The sequence below is a fragment of the Balaenoptera musculus genome, chromosome 7, assembly GCF_009873245.2.
Source record: "Balaenoptera musculus isolate JJ_BM4_2016_0621 chromosome 7, mBalMus1.pri.v3, whole genome shotgun sequence".
NCBI classification, from domain to species: Eukaryota; Metazoa; Chordata; class Mammalia; order Artiodactyla; family Balaenopteridae; genus Balaenoptera; species Balaenoptera musculus.
Genome location: NC_045791.1, coordinates 37,007,177 through 37,021,692, shown reverse-complemented (window position 1 = coordinate 37,021,692; position 14,516 = coordinate 37,007,177). Strand labels below are relative to the sequence as shown.

General features: G+C 39.3%; 1 protein-coding gene across 4 annotated transcripts in view; it reads right to left on the bottom strand.

The window, feature by feature from the left end:
* GALNT13 (polypeptide N-acetylgalactosaminyltransferase 13) overlaps positions 1-14,516 on the bottom strand; it is a 544,226-nt gene that overhangs the window by 529,034 nt on the left and 676 nt on the right. The window lies entirely within an intron of this gene.

Genomic DNA, 14,516 nt, shown 5'->3' with positions numbered 1-14,516 from the left:
TACATTCCCACCAACAGTGCAAGAGGGTTCCCTTTTCTCCACACCCTCTCCAGTATTTATTGTTTCTAGATTTTTTGATGATGGCCATTCTGACCGGTGTGAGACGATACCTCATTGTAGCTTTGATTTGCATTTCTCTAATGATTATGATGTTGAGCATTCTTTCATGTGTTTGTTGGCAATCTGTATATCTTCTTTGGAGAAATGTCAATTTAAGTCTTCTGCCCATTTTTGGATTGGGTGGTTTGTTTTTTTGTTATTGAGCTGCATGAGCTGCTTGTAAATTTTGGAGATTAATCCTTTGTCAGTTGCTTCATTTGCAAATATTTTCTCCCATTCTGAGGGTTGTCTTTTGGTCTTGTTTATAGTTTCCTTTGCTGTGCAAAAGCTTTTAAGTTTCATTAGGTCCCATTTGTTTATTTTTGTTTTTATTTCCATTTCTCTAGGAGGTGGATCAAAAGGATCTTGCTGTGATTTATGTCATAGAGTGTTCTGCCTATGTTTGCCTCTAAGAGTTTGATAGTGTCTGGCCTTACATTTAGGTCTCTAATCCATTTTGAGTTTACTTTTGTGTATGGTGTTAGGGAGTGTTCTAATTTCATACTTTACATGTAACTGTCCAGTTTTCCCAGCACCACTTATACAAGAGGCTGTCTTTTCTCCACTGTATATTCTTGCCTCCTTTATCAAAGATAAGATGACCATATGTGCGTGGGTTTATCTCTGAGTTTTCTATTCTGTTCCATTGATCTATATTTCTGTTTTTGTGCCAGTACCATAATGTCTTGATTACTGTAGCTTTGTGGTATAGTCTGAAGTCAGGGAGCCTGATTCCCCCAGCTTGGTTTTTCTTTCTCAAGATTTCTTTGGCTATTCGGGGTCTTTTGTGTTTCCATACAAATTGTGAAATTTTTTGTTCTAGTTCTGTGAAAAATGCCAGTGGTAGTTTGATAGGGGTTGCATTGAATCTGTAGATTGCTTTGGGTAGTACAGTCATTTTCACAATGTTGATTCTTCCAATCCAAGAACATAGTATACTCTCCATCTATTTGTATCACCTTTAATTTCTTTCATCAGTGTCTTATAATTTTCCACATACAGGTCTTTTGTCTCCTTAGGTAGGTTTATTCCTAGATATTTTATTCTTTTTGTTGCAATGGTAAATGGGAGTGTTTTCTTAATTTCACTTTCAGATTTTTCATCATTAGTGTATAGGAATGCAAGAGATTTCTGTGCATTAATTTTGTTTCCTGCTACTTTACCAAATTCATTGATTAGCTCTAGTAGTTTTCTGGTAGCATCTTTAGGATTCTCTATGTATAGTATCATGTCATCTGCAAACAGTGACAGTTTTACTTCTTCTTTTCCGATTTGGATTCCTTTTATTTCTTTTTCTTCTCTGATTGCTGTGGCTAAAACTTCCAAAACTATGTTGAATAATAGTGGTGAGAGTGGGTGACATTGTCTTGTTCCTGATCTTAGTGGAAATGGTTTCAGTTTTTCACCATTGAGGACGATGTTGGCTGTGGGTTTGTCATATATGGCCTTTATTATGTTGAGGAAAGTTCCCTCTATGCCTACTTTCTGGAAGGTTTTTATCATAAATGGGTGTTGAATTTTGTCTAAAGTTTTCTCTGCATCTATTGAGATGATCTTATGGTTTTTCTCCTTCAATGTGTTAATATGGTGTATCCCATTGATTGATTTGCGTATATTGAAGAAACCTTGCATTCCTGGGATAAACCCCACTTCATCATGGTGTATGATCCTTTTAATGGGCTGTTGGATTCTGTTTGCTAGTATTTTGTTGAGGATTTCTGCATCTATGTTTATCAGTGATATTGGACAGTAGTTTTCTTTCTTTGTGACATCTTTGTCTGGTTTTGGTATCAGGGTGATGGTGGCCTCATAGAATTGAGTTTGGGAGTGTTCCTCCCTCTGCTATATTTTGGAAGAGTTTGAGAAGGATAGGTGTTAGCTCTTCTCTAAATATTTGATAGAATTCGTCTGTGAAGCCATCTGGTCCTGGGCTTTTGTTTGTTGGAAAATTTTTAATCACAGTTTCAATTTCAGTGCTTGTGATTGGTCTGTTCATATTTTCTATTTCTTCCTGGTTCAGTTTCGGAAGGTGGTTCATCATTCAATCAAGAATTTGTCCATTTCTTCCAGGTTGTCCATTTTATTGGCTAGAGTTGCTTGCAGTAGTCTCTCATGATCCTTTGTTATTTCTGCAGTGTCAGTTGTTACTTATCCTTTTTCATTTCTAATTCTATTGATTTGAGTCTTCTCCCTTTTTCTCTTGATGAGTCTGGCTAATGGTTTATCAATTTTGTTTATCTTCTCAAAGAACCAACTTTTAGTTTTACTGATCTTTGCTATCGTTTCCTTCATTTCTTTTTCATTTATTTCTGATCTGATCTTTATGATTTCTTTCCTTCTGCTAACTTTGGGGTTTTTTTGTTCTTCTTTCTCTAATTGCTTTAGGTGTAAGGTTAGGTTGTTTATTTGAGATGTTTCTTGTTTCTTAAGGTAAGCTTGTATAGCTATAAACTTCCCTCTTAGAACTCTTTTTGCTGCATCCCATAGGTTTTGGGTCATTTTGTTTTCATTGTCATTTGTTTCTGGGTGTTTTTGATTTCCTCTTTGATTTCTTCAGTGATCTCTTGGTGATTAAGTAGTGTGTTGTTTAGCCTCCATGTGTTTCTATTTCTTACAAATTTTTCCCTGTAATTGATATCTAGTCTCATAGCATTGTGGTCAGAAAAGATACTTGATACAATTTCAATTTTCTTTACCAAGGCTTGATTTGTGACCCAAGATATGATCTATCCTGGAGAATGTTCCACAGCTCTCAGGGTTCAGCTTTGGATTTGGACCCGCCTCTGTGTGTAGGTCGCCTGAAGGTGTCTGTTCTTCGCTCAGACAGGACGGGGTTAAAGGAGCAGCTGATTCGGGGTCTCTGGCTCCCTCAGGCCGGGGGGAGGGAGGGGTCCGGATGCGGGGTGAGCCTGTGGCGGCAGAGGCCGGCGTGACTTTGCAACAACCTGAGGGGCGCCGTGTGTTCTCCCGGGGAAATTGTCCCTGGATCACAGGACCCTGGCAGTGGCGGGCTACACAGGTTCCCAGGAGGGGAGGTGTGGAGAGTGACCTGTGCTTGCACACAGGCTTCTTGGTGGCTGCAGCAGCAGCCTTAGCGTCCCATGCCCATCTCTGGGGTCTGCGCTGATCGCCGCTGCTCGCACCCGTCTCTGGAGCCCCTTTAAGCGGGGCTCTTAATCCCGTCTCCTCGCGCACCAGGAAACAAAGAGGCAAGAAAAAGTCTCTTGCCTCTTCGGCAGCTCCAGACCTTTTCCCGGACTCCCTCTCGGCTAGCCGTGGCGCACTAGCCCCTTCAGGCTATGTTCACGCCGCCAACCCCAGTCCTCTCCCTGAGATCCAACCGAAGCCTGAGCCTCAGCTCCCAGCCCCCGCCCGCCCCAGTGGTTGAGCAGACAAGCCTCTCGGGCTGGTGAGTGCTGCTCGGCACCGATCCTCCGTGTGGGAATCTCTCCGCTTTCCCCTCCACACCCTGTGCTGTGCTCTCCTCCGTAGCTCCGAAGCTTCCCCCTTCCACCCCCAGCAGTCTCCGCCCACGAAGGGGCTTCCTAGTGTGTGGAAACCTTTCCTCCTTCATGGCTTCCTCCCACTGGTGCAGGTCCCATCCCTATTCTTTTGTCTCTGTTTTTTCTTTTTTCTTTTGCCTCTGTTTTTTCTTTTTTCTTTTGTCCTACCCAGGTACTTGGGGAGTTTCTTGCCTTTTGGGAGGTCTGAGGTCTTCTGCCAGCATTCAGTAGGTGTTCTGTAGGAGCTGTTCCACATGTAGATGTATTTCTGATGTATTTGTGGAGAGGAAGGTGATCTCCATGTCTTACACTTCCACCATCTTGAAGCCAAGGCTCTGTCTCTTTTTCATGTTGCATATTTTTGTTAATTTTTTTTCTTAAATTATTTCTTAAATGTCTGGTGATACTTGGTTGCTGTTTTATATTTAAGAATAAAGGAACAGAAATGGCTGAGCCCTCTGTACTTGAGTGGGTCTTGTTGTTTAGAAGACTTTACTTTAGGGTAAGCCAGCAGCTAATCATTAGGCTTAAAGTCCCTAAGTATCAAAATAAAAGAGAATTTATTCTACCGTTGTAAGATGCATTCCTAATTGCCCTTATTGTCCCTCAGCAGTCCATGTAATTTCATTAGTCTAGGGGGGGATGGTCAGGAGGGGCAGTGAAAAAAATCTTGCTACAAGGATATTTGTGTAGGAAGTAGAATTGGTGAATAGAAGGGTGGCTAGTCCATCTATCCACGTTGATGATTTTGTTTCAGCCCCAGCGTCTCACTTCTGTCCTCTATTTTTCCTGGCACTGTTGAACCTTAAGCCTTTGGGTGCTTGTTTCGGGCAAAAGGGCTCCCTCCTCGCCCCATCTTTGGCAGTTTCCTCTGCCTTGCTTCATTGCATCCAATTTGTAACAGTTTGATATCTTTTTAACTCCTTAATTTAATGCATAAATTAATGAGGTTTCAGGAGGAAGTTTAGATAAAGGTACGCCTCAATCCTTCCTTGTAAAATAAATACTCATCTGTTTAAAAGCCTTTTCACTGACCTAGAGAAGCTGCCCTTAAAACACCTAAAATGAAGAAAACCCAAGAACAAACGTAATTATTATACTGTTGCACATCACCATAGTCATCATGGCGACACTGCTATTAAGAATCATTCAGACAAGGCTCTGTACTGAAATAAATGCAAACTGCACATCTGCATGTATCTTAGGGTACACAGGGTAAAAAGGACTACTGATTTCATGTTTCTGAAATGTCCTTTTTGTGGGCAATAACTCACTAACATTCTCAAAAAAAAAAAGATGTATTGAAGTTCAAAATTATTTAATGAGATAGTTGCAAATATCTTATATTTGTGGAGGTTATTTTTCCCTACAAAAGGAATGGAAATGATGCATACATATTATCCCACTTGAATTAGAATTTTATATAGGTAATAAGAATTTGTGCATTGTAGAAGCAAAATGGGTCTACTGTTGTCTGCAACAGCAAATGAAGTATCTCATAACCAGCAATTCAACATGTTAATTCCGCTGCACCATCCAATTACCTACAATTCATCTCAACTTAATGCACAACAATAAAATTCTTTAAAAATCTGTGACAAAATATATGCTCTAGGTTTAACTCATAGGAAAAATACTATCCCGAAATGGGAGTAGGAGCCACAGAACATAAATTATAAAAATTATCCATCACAATCTATCAATTAATATCACAACGAATTTCTGACATGAAGTCAATAGTCTAGAGTTAATAATGAAATACATATTGGAAATTTTATAAGGAAAATCTGACCAAGGAATGTGAGAACTGTGTGGCCACTGAAATTGGCATCCCCTCAAATAATACAGTGGTCCCTTGGAGCCAGGGCCTGCCAACTGACCACGGGGCCCAAGCACACAATTCTAAAAGCAGACAAAGGTAATGAGATGCGAATTTAGAATCCCCATCCTCCGGTTAAATGACCCAGATGCAAGAGCTAGAGAGTCTGTCTATTACCTACTCAGGGACTAAATGATGAAATGAACAGGAGCTCTTTTTTATTTACATTTTTATATAGAATCAAGAGAACTAATAGATAGTTAGATAGTCCAGGCCTGCTACATGAGGATGTATTAAGCCACAGAAGAAAGGCAACTGAAAGTCGAGAGCATCATGAAGAAGGAAGAAAGGGAAAGAGGAGCGGGAAAAAGATATGGAAGAAAAAGTGTATTGAGAAATGATGAAACAGTATTTACTTGAGAAGAAAACGCAGAGCTGCACTGAAAATCTATAGGATATGAGTGAAATCTGAATTATGAACAGACACAGGCCGGTTTCTAATATTTTTCAGGACGAGGGATGTATAGTCCCATTTGAGACTGAACTATCAAGAGAATCAAAGAAACATGAGCCTTGAGGATTCAGAAAGAGGTGGAATTTGCCATGAGAGAAAGAGAAAAGACTGCAGTACTAAGTGTTAAAACTCAGCTAGTCAGTAATCTCATAAACCTCACTTCACTTAAAGAATCTGAAAACCGAACTGTTTTTAAGTAGATTTTTGTTTTTTAAAAAAACCAGAGTGACTCATTACTAGGGTATCGAATTCAAATAATTTACACAATCTAATCAAGTATCAGTCAGTCTAAAATAATATTTTTAAGACTGAAGAAACGTCATTAAACACTGCAGGAGTGTATTAAACCAAAATAAGTAACAGAAAGTTGCTAAAAATCAACCAAAGGCCAGAAGTAAGGAGAAAAATGTACCTCATCAAAGATTAATACATCAGTTCTTTACAGATTAACAGTGATTACAAATTAATATAGATATTCTATAATGTATAAAGCTTACAAAAAACATATTGGAGAAAAAAATCCGGAAGTTTCAGGAGGATTTTTCCAATACTAATATTTATGAAAATATTAGTATTTCCTAATGTAATTTAAACAATTTATGAATAGTACTGCAGGAAAATAAGCTATTTCTTATTAGGTTAGTTACAGATGTAGATCTTAGTTATAGATTGAAGTCTATATATAGAAATCCTACTTATAGATTTTAATTTTTTTTCTTTGGTCTGCATCACTGTGTGTTAACTTGTTTTTTGTTTTCTTTTTTACTGGGGACTGGGGCGGGGAGCGGGGAGGGTGGCCTGCACCTATGAAGAGACAAGAATGAATCTACTTGAAGAAAATCACTCTGATTTTTCCATATTTATTTTATTGTCCCTTTCATAATTAGTTTTCTTTCTTAATCTGGTGCTATGACTTCTAAAAGGTAAATATTTTTTGTTTCCAACTCTACAAATCTGAGTTTGTTGGTCAGATTTTCCTCCTTCACTTTCAAAGGCAAAACTTACTCAAATAGGAAACAAAACATAGAAACACGGGTTCCATTTCCAATTCTGTTGCTTCATACTTTGTGACTTAAAGCAGATCATTTAAATCATTTCATCAAAATAGCATAGTCCGTACCCCGTCACTCATCAGCTTACCCTGGACAACTTACTTAACCTTTATGGGTCTCAATTTCCTTGCCTGTAAAATAGAGGTACTAATAAAACCTATTTTGGAGGGTGGTTATAATTAAATGAATTAATATCTGTAAAGCACTCAGAACAATGTCCAGAACATAGTAGCTTCTATATTTTGTTAAAGAAAAAAAATTAAATAAATCTGAAAAATGTACTAGATGTAGTTTGGTTGCTTGTAACCTCACTGTACAACAGACTCATCTGGAAAAATGTTTATGAAGATAGATCGTTATGGATCCATCCCAGGCAAATGAGAATCTGTATCAGTAGGATCTGACAACCTGTATTAAAACAAGCAAACAAACAAAAATCTCTTGAGGTAATTTCAATTTCCAAACTGGTTTGTCAGCAGTGACATTATACGATGCCACAGTTCAGTTTAACTACATCTCACACACTCCACCAGTGTCCTTTTCCTCTTCAATGGCCGCAATAGTCACTATCCAAAGCAACTTGGAATTTAATAGCATCAGCCAGTTTTCCAAGAGCAGAAGTTTAGCTTTGGAATTTTCTTTCTTACCTAAAGCAAAACTGCTTTGTCCTCACCAAGGCAAACAAAGACGTAAAAAAGGAGCAAACTGATCCCTAAAGGCTGGGACATACTGGTTAAAGGGAAGGACAGAATAAGTTCTTAAGACATGCTCCTTTTGTTTTTGCCCAGCATTCATTCTTTATTCAAGGACACAGATTGGCACCATCTTAGTGACAGTGATTTGTGGTTAAGTGCCACGACGGAGCAAGTTGCCTCCAATTCTCCAATCCTTTCAATAAACACTGATGCAATAAACTGAGGCTAGTGTAATTGCTAGCATCCTTCCTAGGTACAAATCTTATTGCCCAAACTTCCAAGTAGAAAGAGAAGGGAATAGCTATAAGGACAAAGTCACGAGTATCACAACCATGCTGGCCTGTGCTGCTTGGGTGCTCGGGATCCACTGGGTAGGCAGTACATCTAGTGGTTCAGACTAAGGAAGTGTTCCCAATCGCAGGCTACAGAATGTGGTGAAATAAATTACCAGACTGTGATGAAATTTTCTTCAGTCTTTGTTAAATTAGAAAAATAAATGCAATGTAGAAAAATGCACAGGGAGCTAAATTTATTCTATTTTAAGAACTATATTTTGAGATTTAGTACTGCCACCTTAGTTGGTGTTACAATGTGCGGTCTTTCATAAAATGATGGTGATAATAGACTTTTAAAAATCATTCTTACCATGCAAAAGAAAATGTTCACATGGAGGTTGATGCTCATTTTTGTTTTTTAATTTTATTAGTTAGTGAAAATGTCAGACTGGGAACTATCAGAGTACTGGCTTCAGAGACAGACAGAACTGATGTGATCCCTGGCCTTAATGATACATATTAGCTGTGTGACTTTGAGCAAGTGACTCCTCATTTATACAGTGGGGATAGTAATAACTACTTACAGCTCATACGATTATGAGGATAAAATGTAGTTCAAGCTATTAGATGTTTACTTACTCACAATACAAGTGCAAAGTATGTATCCAATAAATTTTAGTTATTTTATCAGTTTGTAACTCTTCATTTTTAACTCCCTCATAAAAAGTTGAAATGGCTGTAACTTTACATATATTTTTTTCCAAGTATTTATTCCCAATTTTTTTGCATTCGACTAATGGCAGTACTGCATGCGGGTCTTGATAGTCATGTAAATCTCATCCTCTCTATCTAAAACTAATTATATAACAAAAATCTCAAGAGGAAATTAAGTTATTATTCTTCTGATCTACAATAAGATAATTCTCCCCATATGTCAAAATTCATTTCTTAACCAAAAAAAAGCACTGTGCTTACAATATCAAGGCAATTAATATTAGGCAAGAGACTAAGTTGACATTTACTACAGTCTCTGCGGTGTAATTTAGAAGATTCTGAATGTGCAGGCTGTGCTTTAAATTCTTCTATTTACAGTGGCTACTTAGCACATGTATTATGTTCACCAAAGTGCCAACGAAGAATTTAATCACACTCTTCCTATAATGTTCTACAAGATCTTAAATAAGATTTAAGTGACAATTCAATGTAGTTTAATGTACTAAACAGAGTCCCAATTAATTCTACATCATGTTAAAAATCCTGATATATCTTGGACAGTTCCCATATATCTTAACAGTAAGCACTCCTGAAAAAAAACAGGAAAGAAGCCTGAGTATTTAATATGGACAGTGTGTTTAATTTTCTCACATAACAGAAAATAGAATCACAAATATGTTCACACCTATGATGGTAACAGTCACTACTTTCCCTACATCCCTCTCAAGCTATGTTGGGAGGATTAACCGTTAATACGGAACAATTTTTAACAATTGATACTTTGCATCTTGCTTTAGGTCTATTGTGAAGGGAGGACAATTATAGTAAACATTAAGAGAGAACCTGATAGTTCATGAGGTCTGTAATTATGTGGACATTTGAGTAAAGCTGGGCCCTCAGAGGAAAGTTAGGCTCCAGTAATCTCTTAATAACCTGCAGTAATAACTTTTAAAAATTAAGAATTTCAGCTTCAATAAATTGGTCCCAGATATACTAAAAAAAAAATTGGAAAACTCATAGCTAAAAATGAATTTTAGTTATTGTATTTAAAAGGGACATTAGAATACATATTAATCACACAGAGGTCTTTAGCCACCTGTAATTATTTCTTGGTAATCATCTTGGACCAATTAAACATATTATTATAAATAAACTACCTTGAAAACATACAGATAGATATAAATTTGAATCAAGAAGAAGTATCAAATGAATAAAACCTATTTGATTATACTTTGCTCCCAAAGATAACTGCTTATAATGCCCTCAATGAATGACCAACTACTACTAAATTCATATGTGTATTCATTTTCACAAACTTCTTTGAATTCTCTAAGTACTAAATTTCGCAATGGAAAGCTGGACTCTTCAAAAATATATATGCCTGTTTACAACAGAATATTACTCAGCCATAAAAAGGAACGAAATTGGGTCATTTGTAGAGATGTGGCTGGACCTAGAGACTGTCATACTGAGTGAAGTAAGTCAGAAAGAGAGAAACAAATATCGTATATTAATGCATATATGTGGAATCTAGAAAAATGGTATAGATGATCTTATTTGCAAAGCAGAAGTAGAGACACAGACGTAGAGAACAAATGTATCCATACCAAGGGGGTAAGGGGAGGTGGTGAGAGGAATTGGGAGATTGGGATTGACATACATACACTATTGATACTATGTATAAAATAGGTAACTAATGAGAACCTACTGCATAGCACAGGGAACTCTATTCCATGCTCTGTGGTGACCTAAATGGGAAGGAAATCCAAAAGAGAGGGAATATATGTATACATATAGCTGATTCACTTTGCTGTACAGTAGAAACTAACACGACATTGTAAAGCAACTATACTCCAATAAAAATTAATTTAAAAAAATAAATAAAATCACCACCTAAACCCTGAAAAAAAAATGTATGCCTGTAACTGAATGGCAGAAATACTTAACTAAACAATGTGCTTTAAGATAGAAATTGTAAATAGAAGTCTAATCTGCTAAAATGGTAAATGGTTTATCAAAGCAGACAGTACAGGATCTTTAAATGTGATTTATGTGTTCAAACATATGCTTATTATGTATCTGGTGGAGAGGGCAGGGGGGATATTAAGAAATGTCATCAAATAGACTTCAGAGTCAATATGAGTATAAATATACTTAAGTCTTGATTTGATGCTTCACATGTGTTTATTCTGATGACAGGAAGCATTTAGAACCAAAGCCCAATTAAAATTCTTGAATAATTAGGCATATGGTCACTCAGATTTCAAAGTAGTGGTCCTGCTAGATCTCAATAGGTTTAAGATGTCTACACGTTCCTACTACTGATGGCGACATAAGCCCAAAAACGTGATGTATTAAAAGTCACAATCCAGAATTTGTTGTTTATTGCAAAAGGTGCCTCTTGAAAACAGGATGTTTAATAAGGCAAATTAAAGGACAAAACTATAGGATCTGTTCATTTTCATAAAGCACAATAAACACTTATCAGAGACATGTAGTACTGTTATTTATTTCACATGGTGGGACTTTATTCATATTTTACTCTCAGCCATTTTCTATACTTTTCTTGTTATTCAGAAATACCAATATCTTCTTCATTTTCCTAACTAGAAAGAATAAAAATATTCATTTATTTCATGTTCTCTCACCCTCTTCCTAAAATGCCAAAGTTTTAAAAAGCTGCAAAATCTCTATTACATGGAAATGTTCCTAGTACAACTACCACTTCTAAAAATCAAGGTGGCAAAATGGAAGCACTGTATTTCACTCTGACATAACTTTAACCTGAAAGTCATGTACATTAAGTTAGAAAGTTAAATGTGTCTCAATATTCTTATCAGTTAGAAATCAGAATGTAACTCAACCAATATCAGCATGTCCACCTTCACTATGTCTTTGCTATTTTTAAATACAAAAAAAACTGCATAGAGTATGAGTTGATTTATAAGTAATATTTTTAAAGCAAAATTGCCTTGAACATGCTCCTGAACAATACTCATGGTAAATCCCCAACTATTTTAAGAAGTAACTAACATATCATCAAAACAGCAATATTGCAGCACAGGGATTCCTACTAGTACATTGTATCAGGAGGCATTACATTTCCAGGTACTTTGGCAAATTCTCATATACATGTAGTATCACACCTCTCATATATATTTGAAGCAGTAAGGAAACCTATAAATTATTCACGGTAAGTGATTCAGTTTGAAGACCAGTTTATAGCCCCCAAATATTTTAAGCTGATACATCTGTTCTTTATATTAAAAAAGAGAACTTTTCACTTGTTAAAACCACAGGAAAAGGGCTTCCCTGGTGGCGCAGTGGCTGAGAATCTGCCTGCCAATGCAGGGGACACGGGTTCGAGCCCTGGTCTGGGAAGATCCCACATGCCGCGGAGCAACTAGGCCCGTGAGCCACAACTACTGAGCCTGCGCGTCTGGAGCCTGTGCTCCGCAACAAGAGGCCGCGATAGTGAGAGGCCCGCGCACCGCGATGAAGAGTGGCCCCCGCTTGCCGCAACTAGAGAAAGCCCTCGCACAGAAACGAAGACCCAACACAGCCGAAAATAAATTAATTAATTAATTTAAAAAAAAAAAAACACACACACAGGAAAGTATTCACTCGCAAATGATGTCATGCCCTAGTTCACTTTCAGGTAAGAAGGTTGAGAGAGGCCACCCATCAGAGCCTCTAAACTCATTTCTTTAGTTCTGCAGTGACTGTTAAAGAATATCAGTCAAGTTAAACACTTGCCCAGAGGGGCAAATTCAAGCAGCGAATGAGTTAAAACGACACAGAGGACTCACGTTTCAACATCCCTTCTACTAGTCTTCAACTCCCATTCATAAAAGACTAAATGAAACAAAAAAGAGAGGCAGAATTCAAGTTCTTGTATGTAGGCTTATAAGCATAGCTAGGTAACTTCAAAGCCAATAATTAGCTCCATGGTAATCAATCAACCAACAAGTTTCCAGCAAGCATTTACTAGTTTTCCTACATTGTGCTAGGGCCTGCATATCTGAAACAGCACCTGTCCCACTCTGGACACTGGGATCCAGAATTAATCTATACCAGCAGCACTGTGTTTCCTTTGGAAAAGCTTTCTTTTCTTCTCCCCCAAATCTTATCTAAGACACAGTGCCTCTACTTAAGCAAGCAGCTTAAGCCCTAGAATGGGATGAGCATCACAGAAATGGTGAATTAAAAACATTTAACTAAACAAGCAAAAGCAGCCAGGGAAAATTCTCAATGGAGTTGAAGGTGGGCAGGGGCATAAGGAAGAGATGTGAAATCCTGGTTTGTGGTGAATGGTGCAGAGAAATGCACGTTTCTTATGTTCAAAGCCCGCCTTAGGCTGTGAAAATTCTCCAAATCTATCCACCTCTGAAATCACTCTAACAGTTTCAATATTAAGGTTCTAATTCTGCAGGAGAGGAGGAGTTTGCAGAGATCCGGAGAAAGGAAAGATTAGTAATGCAACAGAAAAGTCAAGATGAAGAAAAGGAAAGGATGGGTGAAGGCAAGGAGAATGATCTGGGAAGATGAGAGATCAAAAGTAAGTCACCAATAGGTTGACCTTACTTTGCAATAGTCTGAAACCAGCAGGTTTCTCTAACACTAGAGGGCATGAACGCAAACACACACACACACACACACACACACACACACACACACACACACACACACACACGGTGGTGGGGGCAACCCTGAGCAAAGGCAGCCTTCATACAAAGCTGAAGATCTGGGGGCCCCAAGGATGCTCGAAATTTCAGGGGGCTCGGGCAGCCAAGTGTCTTTACCCCTGCAAATAAAATCTTCATGCTGTATTTGTGGGAAGAGTGACCGCGCTCTCTCCCAAGGAAACCGCACAAGGATTGAGTGTTATGACAGTCGAAAGCAGGCAATCCCCAGCGCTCCTCTCCTCCGTCAGCAACACCTTTGCCTCAGGAAAGCTCCCACCCTTTCCAGGTTAGTTTTCCCTGGATCCCGAAGCTTCTGTGTTTATCTGCCCACTGTCTCCTCCTGTGGCTGCCTGTAAAGGTTGGAGATGTAGGCTCTCCACCTGGAAATTCAACTGATCCTAGTCAAAGAACGGGGTAAGGGGAGGGGCGCCCGCAGCTTTCGCTGTCCAAACCAGCAGCCTCCGTGCGCCCGGGTTCGTGGCAGCGCAGCTCCCTCGGACCCAGGGAGGGGAGGCGGCCCTCGCGACCCTCATTCAGCCCCTCGACTCTATGACAGCCCAGACAAGAGCCCTCTGTTTCCAATCCCCTCGTCCCTTCCGGCCCCGAGAAGGGAGGTCTCCGTACCTGGAGATCTCTGTACCTGGAGGTGCCCAGAAGGTGGGCCGGCCGGGGTGTGCTCTCCTGGACAAGGAGCCTCGGGATCTGGGAGCTGGTGGTGTTCGGGAGGACCAGGCAGGAGAGGTAAGAGAGGGAGACAGAGACAGGCAGCGAGAGGCAGAAACAGAAAGAGAAAATACGGCAAGACGGAGAGACAACGTAAGAGACAGAATAACAGGCACACGGGGACATCCCAAGAAAAACAGGGAGAAAGAGAACGAAAAAGGAACAGTGAGACCCGGAGCGGGTGCGGTGAGCCAGAGAAAGAATCAGAGAAAGAAACCGAGTCAGAAACAGACAGAGAGACTGAGAGGCAAAGGAAAGCAGAAATAGAGAGGAAGGCAACCGTCGAGGAAGACACCCGAGACCCAGCGCGTCCCCGGTGTCGGACGGACGGTGTAGAAGCGCCCGCGCACCGCAGCCCCCGGCCGCCCGCAGCTAGTGGGAGAAAGTTGCCGGGGCGGGAAGGCCGAGCCGCCCCCGGCGCCGAGCGCCACCGGAAC